The following is a 15,690-nucleotide window of genomic DNA, read 5'->3' on the forward strand; positions in this document are numbered from 1 at the left end:
TTAGCAATCAAACACTGATTTCTGTATAGGCCAAAGTTAGTTTTACTCCTTAGAGCTCCAGAATGAGATGAACAAACCAGATTTTCCTAATATAAAACCAAATGAAGTATTCAGCTTGTTTCAGACACTTGAATATTCAGCTGGTTTCAGATATGAATACTTTACCTCTTTAACCTTAGGTGGTCTATGATTGGAAGAAGTAATAATGCCTTAGGCTAAAGTTCTGGAACTTTTTGATGTTTTTGCGTCAGTTTTGTGATTGTTTCATAGTTTGTCTAAGAATCTTTCGTCTGGGGGAGCTACAATTTCATATGAGATATGGTTTAAATGCATATTCCAGCTCAGTACAAGTTAAATTAGACACCTTTTAACAACTTCATTACCAGGACAACATGAAGCCATAAACTAAAAAATAAAAAGAAAAATTAATAAACCATAGGAATTAAGGTAAATTACATACTTCCATTGTTTCTAAGAAAACAATGGACTTGTCAAAGTTATTTTTGTGGTAATCAACATAAAGTCACACATGCTGTTGATTGATATTAACGTGTATTAAAACTGGAATACTTAAGTGTAAAGTGTCAAACAAATCTTCACACTTGTTTTTTATTCACACTAATGATGAAAGATTACTTCAGCTACCAAGTGTCTATAAGGAAACACCCAATAAGAATGATGGACGCATTCTCCCTTTTAGGGATTTGTGAATAATTTGATGTATAACAGTGATTGTACTTCATAATTGCAGCAATGATGTGTGTTGTGTGTTTTTAGGTTGATTTGACAGTATTCAGAGATCTGGCAGGTACTCTGCAGCTGTGGAGCAATTCCCAATCACAACACACTCCATTACTCACTCTGCCATAATTATGGTAACCGTGATTTTCATCTCAAAACCAAATTAATCTCTTATTTCACGCTGGTGAGCCCTTAATCAATTCAGAGACACTCCTTTGTTGTGATGTGCACATGAGTACTCAATCATTTTGAATATGTGTGGCGGATACATTTGAGTATTGATGTGCATGTTGTGTACACGTGTACATGTGCTTGTGCTTTGCAATGATGTGATTTATTTTACAAGCAATCAGTGTTTTGTTCTAGGATGTTCTCATTGTTATTTGTAGGTATACACATGTAAAGTAAAGCCACTTTTTTTTTCTCTAAGTATGAATAGACACCAAAACCAACAATTTTATCATACCGATGAAAATTATTTTATTCATGTACAACTGCACATGTACAAAGGAAAGCGTGTGGGTAGCCTTACTGATGGAGAAATCCTGTAATACCTTTATTATTGCTGATATTATTATTAGGAAGAGGAAGACGAAAATACGTAGTGAATATCCTAAAACATGCAACATTTCAAATGATGTGTCATTTTGATTATAAGCTTTTTGTCATTGTTGTGGTTAGTTCGGTGTTACGTTGGTCTATATCTTTTTCTATATAGTCTTTGTTTGTATACCATCTATTCTTGAAATAACCTTTAGCTTGTTTTTAGAAAACTGTTTATTTCACAAGTATATGATAGAAAGAAAGAAATAAGAAAGGGAAAAATTTTTATTGCTTCATTTAGTTACTGTAAAATCACAAAAAAATACAAACTTTGCCATTACAAATCATGGAATATTTGACTGCAGTGTAAAATTATCAAAATTTATTAAATAGCATGGCTTTAATCTAATTCAAATATAATTATTATAAATATAACTTTTCAATGAATAAACTAAAATCCACAAAAATCCTCTAAAATGTTCATACGTACAAGAATTTACATTTTAGATGTTGTCAAAACATGGATAGTGTACGCCTTTTTGTAGTTTTAAATAAAAGATTATTGGAAAATAATATTTTAGTCTTTCCACACATTTCATGTTTAATTTAACATGTTACTTGCGATTCTTTTTAATTGATTGTGAAATTTACTAGCAGTTTCAGTGGTGTAAGTCAATCCTATACCAGATTTCTTTTTCATTTCTCATACACTCTGTTAATGTAGCGCTAGAACCATTACTATAAATATATGTGAATATAAATAAGATCACATAGTTTGTCTGCACCTATAAAGAATGTTTTATTTTTTATTCCGCTTCAACCAGTTTAGCCCACCCAAACATCAAAAAACTCTTTTATTTATCAGAAAAAAGCATAATGCACCTTTCTGTCATTTTGTTTGCTACGTTTACACGGGACAATCTGCGTACACAGTGCATTCTCATTGTTTTATATTCCATGCATTTATGTGTGATTCAGCCTCTTACATATCTTTTTAAATTAATTAATTTAATTTATTTTGTTGGCTCTGACTTTTTTTTTTTTTTTGATGTATGAATGGTTATGATCCAGCCGTTGTCTGGTTATGTTCTAACATTCTTTCTCAGAGGGCCACAGTAATGACTACCCTGGTGTACAATCAAAGTAAAATGATTATGCTTTATATTCTAAAAAAGCCTTGCAAGTAATGTTAAAAGATAAAAAGTCCTCATCGTCAGCCCCTTCATGTCTCTAGGTAGTCAGCGAGCGCGGCTTTCATGGCTTCCGCCTCTTAAACGTTTTCTTGCTGATGACTGTCAGAAAGAAAAAGAAAAACAACAACACCTAATTAGACCATAAATGTGCTCAAGGGACGAAACATCCCTCAAATGACCTTGGGAGACTGCTTACAGTTTATTAACATCAAAGAACGCTTACTCCCAAGCCAAACTTTAGCCACGCCGTCAGCACAGAGCCGATTTCTGCCAGTAACAGATTTACATATTCTTGCACAGAGGTCAAATATATGAAAACGACCTCCATGTAAGAAGATCTGAAACTGCGACCCATTTAATGAGAGCTCAAGTGCACTATCCACCAAAACAAGCTACCAGCTAATTAGCCAATGTGCTAGCAGACACTCAAGAGAGATGTTTATCCAGCAAACAGCCCGCATGCTGTAATTGAGAATGTATCTTTATATTCTATCATACAAAAGTGCTGCAGTTTGTTTCCTCACATGCACATTTTAGAAATTTTCAAATGTCACCTGCCAGGCTCAGTAGGAGTGCACTTGTAAAGACAGCCACTAAGTGTGATGAGTGATAATCACTGAGAGACAGAGAGGAGAATCAATATTCCAAAAACATACAGCGATATTTCTGCATTAGCAGCTGACAGGGTTGAGCCGCATTAACCTTGCTCACATAACTACATTGTTCAGCTGTGAACCTAACTGTCAAAAAGCACAGCAGAATAAAAATTCATCACCAAGTCACAGAACAACACAGCACTCTTGCCAGCTAGCAAAACAACATCGTTTTTTTCTTTTTGGTCTTTGAAAATATATAATTTTTGTTCTTAAAAGCAGAGATCTTGAGATCTTGCAAAAACATTTTTATTACATTGTTGGCATGTTCTCTTTTTTACACTTCTTATAAACCTCATTTCTCTAGTCATACTGCCACAACATCTGTCATCGCACAAATGCTTCTGCCACATCCATTTAAAAAAAAAAAAAAAAAAAAGTACTTTCCAATAACATAGATGTTTCTGTGAGTGAATGAGAGTAAGACATATCAGATGTGAAACTCTGTCTTTCTATATTTATTCACAGCTCATTCTGAATTCATAATGTCACAGGTTATAGGATTTATGTAAATCTGAATTTTATAAGTAATTTTTAAATTTAAAAGCACATTTGAATTGAACAATAAAAGAGCAAAACACAAGTTTAGGGCCCTATGAAATCCATTTTATCCCTTTTTCTTTTTTTTTCCTAATTATGTTTTTTTTCCCATTAATTTCTTTTCTGGGTTCTGTCTTATTTCCATTAAAATTTTTCTATGCTCCATTTTTATGGTTTAAGATACATTTTTATAAATAATAATAATAATAATAATAATAATAATAATAATAATAATAATAATAATACAAAAAAACAAACAAACAAACACAATCATGAAATTATGAAACTCACAATTTAACAGTAATTTATTAATATTTTTACAAAAATTACATTAAGGCATTAAAGTCCTATGGACTTTTTTTTTTTACCATTGTAATGGTTTTATTAGATTTTAAAAATCCAAACATCTCTAATTAAATAATAATAATAATAATAATAATAATAATAATAATAATAATAATAATAATAATAATAATATAATTTTATAATAATTATATTATGATTATTAGTAGTACTGTCATTACATTTAGTGATATATTTCTGTCACAGTTTCTTCAAGTTAAACCAAACTTTTATTTTGAAGGGTGGCTGTGAAGATATATACTGTATATATATATATATATATATATATATATATATATATATATATATATATATATATATATATATATATATATATATATATATATGACAATTTTGTTTTCATGTACTTATATAGCTTCAGTATGTATGCGGCAGTCATATACACAGAGACATGCAGAATCCAGGACTCATTTTTAAATAGTCTTTTTGTTTTGCAGCTTAATATTCACAGACACTAGTTCATATCGCATTTTGATTAAAGCGTACTTACCTACTTTATATTTATTATTCGAAAAATTGGGGAATTTTATTACATTATACTTTATACAGTAAAGTATTACTGGATTTTCGCTTCTCTGCTGTCTTCACGTGCTATTGGACACTTCTTATTTCCAACTTATAAAGTCATGATTAAGGGCTTGTTGCATCTTTTCTGTTAAAAATAAGTGAACAGTGGTTTGTGAATGTTGATGCTCAGCCTAAATAATTTTATTGGGAGCATCCCCTCCTGTGACCCATGATTTGTCTTTATGTGTATTCAGAGCCAGTGAGCATCAGACTTTCATAATAATAAAAAACTGCGTTAACGCGTGATATAATAATTGTCCGTGTAAATCAATTAATACGCTAATTTGACAATGACACGTTAACTTGCCCAGCCCTAGTTCTTAACCATCCAACGTTTGCAGTTTTTGGTTTCATATACTCTCCTATTCACTAACATATTCCATCTAAACAGAAAATCAGAAAGAAAAGTGCCCAGAAACCCATCTGAGAAAGGTTGTTTGTGATTCAGGGGCCACATGGACGTGTGGAGGTTGCTTTTTGCGTTAGAGCATGAAAGGGAAATGGCTATGAGTTTATCTGAGCTCTTTTCCGTATAGAGGAATGGGAAAGGCCTGGATTTTCATCTCCATAAGAATTACGAACCCTAAAAATGAGGCAGCGCTCCTCCTGACACAACACTCCATCTTCATTCAGACCACCCTTGCAAAACAATTCTGCAGAGCTGGAGAAGAATACTTGTGCCTGAAGGACACGACAGCTCGTTCCATTAAAAGCCAGTGTGCAGTGTTTGAAAAACTAGTTTAATTCAAAGTTTGATTCCACTGCACCTTCACACTTCCTGCCATTAGATATTAATCGGTTTAATTTACAGATTATTCTTTCAGAGCATTTGTTTGTGAGACACAATCTGTCTTTCTTGGCTTCGGAGGCAGTCTGAATACCCGGGAGGATTCTACAACCTCAGGAACTTCCATTTGGGAATACCAGATCTCTTTCTTCTGCAAGATTAGCGACACACAAATGAGACAATTCTCAAAAAGAAACACAGGCAAATGTCCTTAAAGGAACAGTTCACCCAGAAATAATATTCTGTCATCATTTACTCACCCCTCATGTCTTTCTTTCATAGATGGATGACAAAATTAGAATTTTTAAAGATTGTGCTGCAGTTTCCATGCGAACATAACAAGTGAGGACACATGAAAGTGATTCATATGACTTTTGCACTATGGTTCAAGACTTCTGAAGCCAATTGGGTGCTTTGTTTGGGAAACAATATTGTAGTTATTAAGTGAAATAAAGCTGAAATACAATAAAATATAAATATTACAAAAACTGCTTAAACTAAACAACAATTTGAAATGTTGGTTTTAGGGTCCAATTCTCACTATTAACTAACCATTAACTATGACTTTTGCCTCAATTAACTTCTTATTTGATGCTTATTAATAGTTTATAAGGTAGTTGTTAAGTTTAGAGTATTGGGTAGGATTATGGATGTCATGCATTATATGTACTTAATGAGCACTAATAAACAGCCAATATGTTAATAATAGGCATGCTAATAAGCAACTTCTTATTAGTGTGAATTGGACCCTATACTAAAGTGTTACCAAATGTTGCTTTAAAATAAATTTAAGCCAAAGTACTAAAATTATGAACTGAAATAAAACTGTAAGTGAAATGATGAAATAAAAAGCTATAAATAAATAAAAAAATAGCTTAGGGTGACCATATGAGCCATTTTCCCTGGACGCGTCCTTGCCAGGATTTTTATATTGCCTAAAATATCCCGATTTTGGCTGTTTGTGCTGTGCAGATCGATCATTGTATGACATTCATAAGAGCTATAGAGAGCAGAGCAGATGGGTCCTTATGCATTAAAATCGCTCTCTTGGTACTTTGGTGTCATACTGTACAATGATCGGTGCGCAACGACGCTTCAAGTTGAATGAACGAACAAACACCTGACATGTACGTGTCTTTGCATTGTTTTGATCGTTCTCTGTAGATCTCACCTTCTCACACGCCACGATTGGTTGATCATGTACCATACCTGCACGTTATTGGTCAAACTATTTTGGATGTTTTAGGCAATATAGAAATCCTGGGAAGGACGCGTCCTGGAAAAATGGCTCATATGATCACCCTAAAATAGCTAATAAAATGAATAAAATATTGAAATAGATTTGTATACAAAAAGGAAATCCATACTTCTCTAATGTAATTTCAACCAAATTAAAGGTCAGTCTGTTCCTCAAACAAAAGATATTGTATGACTTCAGAAGGCTTGGGAATATAGAGCATAAATCATATGGACCTTTAATGGTGCTATTGTATCCTTTAGCATATAGGAAACTGTTTCCCTTTTTGTGTTTCACACAAGAAATAAAGTATACCGGTTTGAAATGACACAAGGGTGAGTAAATGATGACAGAATTTTCATTTTCAGGTGAACTATTATTTTAACCACTGTCTTTCGGTATGTTGCTTTCCATTGCCATTTTGTCTAAATGAGCCTCAGAAAATATCACTCTATAGGCATCCGAAGTCATAAACTGTTCGCGTCTGTCTCCTGTGGGACTGATTCTCTTGACGGTCACACACATATACATATACACACACTTTCACCGAAGTAATGGAGTTGTGGGCTCTTGGCAGCTAAGGCGGCATATGGCAGCGAGGCGATTACGGAAATGAAAAAGCTCCATCTCTGAGAGGGGCCCGAGGCGGGGGGGGGGGGCAGGCCAGGGAAAAGCCCCCTGGGGGGTGATTTGATTTGGGAGATGATGTACAGCCGTAAACTGATAATATCACTCTATAAACTCTGCTTGCCTTTCCCAGCCAGCACTGCTATTTTAGACTCCACAGAACACACACACATTCACATCCACACACACACACACATGCCTTTCAGTGGCAGTGAGATCTAATCATGATATAAGTCCATTCATATGTATATTTTTTGGAAGCGAGACGTTTTTTGGAAGTGAGTTTGGATTGTATCTTTCATCCTTTCTTTGCAGGGACTGAACGAAAATCTGTATTCAAGATACATAGACGGCTCTGATTTAAACCCACTGTTCATTTTGCTTCCTGCCTTTGCCTTAGCCATTATTTGTCTAGCTTTATGGCATCACATTTGTTGCGAGTTTGTATAAGCACCTGTGAGTGTTTATGCGCACACGTGTGTGTGTGCAGAGGAAATAAACCTTAAAGATCCAGACGGAGGTCAGATGGCCCACTGAAACAGTTTGCAATTGTGGACACCACTCACATGGAAATGTGTTACACATTACTGGTTTCATTTTCGAGACTTCATGAAGACTTATATAACACATTACTGAGCCCTTTTATGAAGCCTGACTGTTATTACCCTCCCACAGTCACTCACAGTTGGACTAGTTTTGAAATAGAACACGGTGAGTGCCGGTAGTTTATGCGTGCCGTAAGCATGTGTAATAATGCGCTCCATGGGCTCTGAGTGCTGCCTTAGATCACACAAGAGCATGCACAATGTGATTTACTAATGCAATCTCACAGTTCCATGCAACCTATAATAAAGTAAAAGGGGTTTAAGGGTGAATGTGTGCGTGACCGTGTGCTTACATGTCTAGTGGAAGTCCTAAAGAACAGTCCATAAAAACTATCTATCCTGTACACCACTTGTGTGTAGTTATGTTGCAAATGAAGTTAAAACAAATAAAGTCAGTTATTACATAAACATTAAAATTAAAATGGTTTAAAAAAGAGTGGCCCAGTATGGTGCCTAAAATATGTCTGCCCTCCCAATGAGCAATTGACTTAAAATTGTATTTAAATTCTTGAATATATGGACAGCTGCTGCTGACTAAAGTGATCTAGAACACGGCAGAAGATTCTGTTTATATGTTGAGCATCACAGTTTTAAATAATTAGATATTTAATTATTTATCTGTTTTTCTATCTATCTTTTATATTCCTTGCAAAAGAGTCATAAAAACCAACACACATACAATTTGTGATTAGATTGTGATCCTGTTGGGAAGATATATATTTAAATATATTTAACTGAAAGGTAACATATTTAACTGATAAAACTTTAAAAATATTTAAAATACTTTAAAGCCAATCAACTAATGAACTAATCAATTAAATGTAAAGTGCTTGAAAGCCTTCCCGAATGCGTATTCTTTCTAAAAAGCCTAAACACCTGTTCACACCAAAACCTGATCTCAGTAAATTATGCAAATTTTCTGAATAATAATTTATCAATAAAAACACTTAAAACATGAACCACAAAAAGTTTCCTCTTCCTCACCCGCTAAAGAAGTTTTACTGATGTAGTTTGGTACCATTTGAAATAAAAGTAATGCAAAATAGGACAAAACTTCCAGTGAGAGTGTGGTGAGCTGGACATTGACCTTTTACCAGTTTAAGTGGAAGAATCTCATCTGTTTACAAGGAAAAAGAAGTGAGCAATTATCCTCTTATCCATTCACTCCAACCACCACCGCATTCATGACTTCTATTCATCACCTCCTTCAGCTTCAAGAATTACTTCTTTTTTTCTTCTTCTTTTTTTAGTGTCCAGAGCCATAGGTATCCCATTGACCCTCCCTATCCTTTCAGTCTCTCTTTCTGTCTCTCTTCCTAAACCTATTTTCTCAGGCATTGAATCAGAGGCATGCTATTATCCTATAAGGCTGAGTAGGGAAAGGGAAAGAAGGGCACCAGAGATCACTTAGAGAATGCAAGGACATCATGTTCACATCACCTCTTTTATCTCTCTCTTTTTCTCTTCCCCACTCTTTAATGGAGTCTTGCTGCATGGGCTGGCAGGGAAATAAGGATGGACGTGCTCGTATGTGAACAGATGCAGCCCCTCTCCTCCTCCAGTACAAAACTGGATCAGATCTTTTCACTAACCTGCCCTCCCTGCGTGCTCCTAGCACTCTTGTCCTCTCTCGGTCTCTCCCTTTAAAGTGGAGAGGAGGGATCATTACCTCTGAAATGAACTGAATGCTAGAAAGGGAGAAAGTGCAGGGCAGTAAGGAAAAAACGGGGACAGGTGCTCCAGTTCACTTTTTTTTCATCCTCTCAGTTATTAAAGAACACCTCAAGGCAGGTCTGTCAGAGAGAGAGAGAGAGCGAGAGGGAGCGAAAAGGAATAGAGCTGAGGAGAGAATTTCAGCAATGTTGAGGAAATTACACAAAGTAAAAAAAAAAAAGAAAAAACACATTGATTAGAACATTCACTTTATGAAGTTTTCTTCAATCCCTGTAAATATGGACATTTTTTCTATTCAACAGATTCTTTGTAATGAATCAGCTGACCCGATTCATGTTGAATTGATGAGTAATAAGTTGAGATCATGATTTTTGAGTTACTGGCTGAAGTAAATCAGTTTAGCTGGTTAAAAATAAATAAAAATAAATTTGTCAGGGAATCATTGCCCTCACAGCCACCTCCATCATCACCGTCACCTGGTCTCAATAATCCCAGATGCCAATTGCTGGAGTTCTGATCACCTGCACTCAATAACCATACCCAGTACAAAGTCCCTCTCACATCAGCGCTTCAGCGTCTGGTCTACTGTTCACAACTCCGAACAGTACCCAGACTCCTATTTCTACATCTATCTCCAGAACCTCTGACGATCCTCCCGTGTTACTCCCTCATAGTTCTCCCATATACAGAGCCGTTGTTAACTGACAAGCTGCGCAGATCAATGGTGATAATGAACGTGGATTTGCGCAGCTTGTCAGTTAATAACAACTCTGTATAGTAACAGCTGCTCTATGGGAAATCACGCACCTAATGGAATTTACCGCTGATTATGAGAACCGTCTTTACTGACGAGATGCGCATTAATTATCGGCCGATATTTATCGTGCACACCTATATATAACAATATAGCTATTTTTGCTTTAATTTATGTCTTTATTATATTAAAATATTTTATACCGTAGAAGTTTCATAATTCTTGTCACCAGTGTCAATATCACAAACAGCTAATACAGGACTAGCCTAAAACAACAACAAAAACTCAAGCTTACTAAAGACAAGTAAACGGTCCAAATTAAATTAGAATAAGAAACTAATTATAAGCTATTGGTAAAAAAACCAACCAAACAACAACAACAACAACAACAACAACAACAACAACAACAACAACAAAAAACACTACAGTAGAACAAATCAATATGAAATGCTACATACATTGTATTAATCAAATGTATAAAACATAATATTTTAACTGTGCAAATTAGAAATATATATTTCTTCTTATTAAAGTTACATTATTAAAGTTAAAAAGTGATTTAGTCCGTGAGAGATTTTCTCATGTGTTGATTGATTAATATGAATGACAAACAGAAGGAAAATTAAGACTGCTGTCTGTCACTTTAGTGTCACAAGTAGCATATCATTAACAGTTTTTCCCCGGTGCACGCTGACCTCGGGCGTGGGGTGAAGAACGTGTTGACATGGTGGTGTGACCTTTAGAGTTTCTTTAGTGGATTTAGAGGTTGGTAATTGCTCAAAAGGAGAGAAAGTGCACTGTGTCATTAAATGCATTACATAGATAAACAGACTTAATGTGATGCCTCCCAGGTTTAAAAATAACAGAAGATGAAGACCAATGTTTACACACACTTTTCCTGGTGCTGCCATGGTTAGGACAGTGCCTATAGGCTACAGACTATAAATGTGGTTAAAAATATAACCCAGTTTTAAAATGTTTTTTTTCTCTTCCATGGAACAAACTGAGAAATTCTTAAAGGGATGGTTGACCCCCAAAAATAAAAAAAATGTGACTGAAAAGAGTGACAATTACAAATATTTGAATTTCTCCTTTAGTTTTAGACTGATGAAATAAAGTCACATCAGTTTGGAATAAGGGTCAGCACAGAAGTTTAATTACCAAGCACAAGCATAGTCACCTTTACCTGTATAAATAAATTACTTTACATTCCCTATGACGTTTTACAAAATCTCAAAATGATAACATTTTGTCTTTCCTTTTTTTTGTCTGTTAATTTTAATATAGACAAAGTTAATATGAAAAGTAAAAAAAAAAAAAAAAGTTTCATTCACAAGCTGTTTCTCAGATTCCTGTCACCTAAGTTAACATTTCTATCAAATATTTGATTTCATTTTGTGGTTTTGGTTGCGTATTGATGCACTCTATTACATTCTTTGTTTTTATGAGAAATGCATTCACTATCCACTATCTCAAGGTTTTCAACATGACTCACAAGCTGAATGTGGGAGTCAATGTGCAGCAAGCAATCTGTTTGAGCAGAACCTGCAAAAACATTGCTGTGTTTCCAGAAGCCTGAGAAGACCTTTACAATTAATAAAGCCAATTACCCATGAACTTTTTAATCATTGCGTATATACAAGTACAGCTTACAAATAATAGTCAAATTAAATCCAGTTTAAAATTGGATTAAAATAAATATTTGGAACCTTAGGCCACACTTAAAGCTTTATGAATGTTATTGCATTAGATGAAGAGAGAGATAGAGTAAAAAAATGATTTTTCGTTTTAAACCATTCTGACCAAAATGCCAGTCCACAATCCATAATAATGCTTCCCCCATTGAAAAAGTCAATCTCCTGTAGTCCTCTCACACCAAAATCCACAGACATTTGTTCCTGCTTGTAAACAGTGCTTGATCTGTGCATATTTCTCTCCTGATTTTCTCTCCACAGGGGAAGTTGTGGCCTAATGGTTAGAGAGTCAGACTGGCAATCGAAAGGTTGTGAGTTCAAGTCCCGGGCCGACAGGAATTGTGGGTGGGGGGAGTGCATGTACAGTTCTCTCTCCACCTTCAATACCATGACTTAGGTGCCCTTGAGCAAGGCATCGAACCCCCAACTGCTCCCCAGGCGCTGCAGCATAAATGGCTGTCCACTGCTCCGGGTGTGTGTGCACTTCGGATGGGTTAAATGCAGAGCACAAATTCTGAGTATGGGTCACCATACTTGGCTGAATGTCATGTCACTTTCACTTTGATTCAGACGAGTCCATTTTTTTTTCCACTGGAGAAAAACATGTCCTGATGATGAATCTGTTTCATAAAAAACATGCAGCTTTTTACTACACAAGATGATAGTTTAAAAAAGTCGATTCATTTGGATTGCTTGTGGATTATTATGATGCTTTTATAAGCTGTTTGGACTCTCATTCTGATGGCACCCATTCACTGCAAAGGATCCATTGGTAAGCAAGTGATGTACTGCTAAAATCTGTGACAATGAAGCAAAAACTCACCTACATTTTGGAAGGCCTGAAGGGTAAGTACCTTTTCAGCATTTTTCATTTCTGGCTGAACCATTCCGTTAACTTTCCAAACATGTTTTTGGAGTCACTTTGTGAGAAGTACCATACAGCCATGGCATTTCTGTTGTTAATGGGAACATGAACCAAAAGCAAAGCAAAAAGCAAAGAGACCTAATGCTAACATGCAGATGATAAGAAATAAAACAATGCAAGCTGCTCATTACGCTCAATTGAAAGACAGATAAATCCACCCAGACCTCACAATATTAATTTTGATTGCGTCATGTATGGTAATTTGACATTTTGGAGTGTCACAGTGAATGAAGAAAATATGGCAATGATTGTGGTGCTTGTTAAAAGAATAATCAAGTTGAAATATTTCTGCCCTATTTATGTGATTGACGTGTGCCATTGTATTATGTTCCTTTACACTTGAGAGAAACAGTGTGTGTGCTTGCATGCATATGCGTGTGCCAAGAAAAAGCAGATATTATTTCTTTTTCCTTTTTTCAACATATATTATTATCAGCAGCAAGTGAAACATAACAAATGTGTGGGTGATTTTTCATTTATTCAGACAAGGAAGAACTAGAGGCTTCCTGATAATGGCTGTGATAGCTGATCCTTTGTGCTCTCTGCCCTCTCTGTGTCAGCGACTGGGCGAATAAAATGTCTGTGTGGATGAAGGAGAACGAAATCATTTTCTCTGCCTTGCAATTCTCTGTTTATGTTATCCTCTGTGGAGCAGCGTTTATGCATTCATATCCCATGTGAAATGGATGCTGAATATGAGCATCTCCATCAAAACACTGGAGCACAGAATAGGGTGGACAAGTGATGGATTGTGTTCAGCATTCTGCGTTCTATGCTTCTTGAACTCTAGCTATCAAGATCATAGTATCACTTTGATAAATTCGGATGTTGCTAGGGGCAAAATCTAAACTTCTGAGCCTTGGAACCCCTTGTATTCATGGTGGTCAATGAGGCAAAATACCTGCTGTCTTTTAATGCAGTTATCTACATGAACATCTGTTCTTAAGCCTAGAAAGCATAAAAGGATGCAAAGGATGCTACTAAATCTGCAAAATAAATACTCTACTAAATTCAAACCGGTTTTTCTATGGGTTTAACATTTTGTTCTCAGTTCAGAGAAAAGTAAAGTAAAAGCCTTAATTTGAGTGAACATAAAAATTCATTCAGCTCTAAAATGGAAACATGTACACGACATTTCCTATAATGACATACCGTATGCAAATAAAAGGGTCTAAAAGTGACAGTTTAATTTCCAAACACTGGTACCACTGTTCACCATTACAGTTAACTGCAGGGCCTTCAATCATCCGTCATCATTTACCCATCCTCAAAAACATTGGGCCTCACAGATATTTCCTGTATAGAGAGAGGGAGAGACAGACAGACAGACAAAAAAACAAAAAAACAAAAAAACAATCACTGACACAGTGTACATTTTTTTTTTTTTTTGTAAGGCATGACTATCCCGACTAAGGGCAAACTATCCCTTTAAATATTGATGCACTATTCGGAGGTAAGACTATACACTAGCTGGAGGTCTTCGTGCTTTGAAGTTCAAACTGTTTCATGCTGAACATAGTGTACTTGAAGCAGCTGCAGTGACTATTTAAAGCCAGTTCTTCAATGACACAGCAGTTACAGGCTATCTAAAAAAAAATGGCAGGAAATGGTTTATTCTTAGATCGTCTGGTCTTGCTGCATACCCATCAACTCCCTGTGAGTATATTTGTATTGTCTACAAGTGTATATGTCTGGGTCAGGTTTAGCAGACACTATTTGGACCAAAAGACTCCACAAAGATAGTAGATCTTGAGATCATCCACATTGTGAGGACCAACTTTAAAAACAGTCTTAATAAATATACTACACAGGCCCTTATAACAACAACAATAATAATAATAATAATAAATACAAAATGTTTAGATGAAAGTAAGATTTATGGGTTGGGAGATCTAATACATAATCTCTATAAAACAACAAATGTCAAAACAAAGTGGTACTCATGGAAGCCCATTTCCACCACACACACACACACACACACACACACAAACACAGACACGTTTGTTTTTGTGAAAAGTGGGGACATCCCATAGACGTAATGGTTTTTATACTGTAGAAACTGTATATTCTTTAAATTGTTCATTGTTCAAATAAGTACAAACGATATAGAGAAAGGGTGCTGAGCCTGATGCTGTTCTATTTGCAAACATCGTTTCTTGTACTTGATGTGACCCATATCTGCAGAATATACAGAGATACAGAGAGGTGTGATGGTGGCTCTTTTGTGCTTATTGAAGACCAGTCGTGCCGCTGCATTCTGAATCATTTGTAAAGGTTTGACTGTGCATTACAGTAGTCCAGCTTAGAAATAGCAGGACAAGAAGTTGTGTAGCATTCTCGGTTAGACAGGACCTGATTTTTCTGATGTTGTGCAATGCAACCCTGCAAGATCTAGCAGTTTTTGCAATGAGGTCTTTGAAAGTCAGCTGGTCATCAAAAATTACACCAAGATTTTTGACTGAACTTGATGGGGTAATCAAGAACCTAACTGGATGGTGAAGTGATGCTGTAGATTTGGAGTGGCCGAGATGACAAAAAGCTCAGTATTTGCAAGGCTGAGCTGTAGGTGATGTTCTTTCATCTGTGCCGAGATGTCCGCCATGTAGCCTGAGATCATCTGGTGGAAAATAAGAGCTAGAGCTGTGTGTCATCAGCATATCAATGGTAGGAGAAACCATATGCCTGTATGATGGGTCCCAGTGGTGTAGTGTATATGGAGAAGAGGAGGGATCCAAGAACTGATCCCAGAGGAACCTCAGTGACCAGCTGATATGCTTTGGATACTTC

The sequence above is a fragment of the Carassius gibelio genome, chromosome B14 (assembly GCF_023724105.1).
Source record: "Carassius gibelio isolate Cgi1373 ecotype wild population from Czech Republic chromosome B14, carGib1.2-hapl.c, whole genome shotgun sequence".
Taxonomy (NCBI): domain Eukaryota; kingdom Metazoa; phylum Chordata; class Actinopteri; order Cypriniformes; family Cyprinidae; genus Carassius; species Carassius gibelio.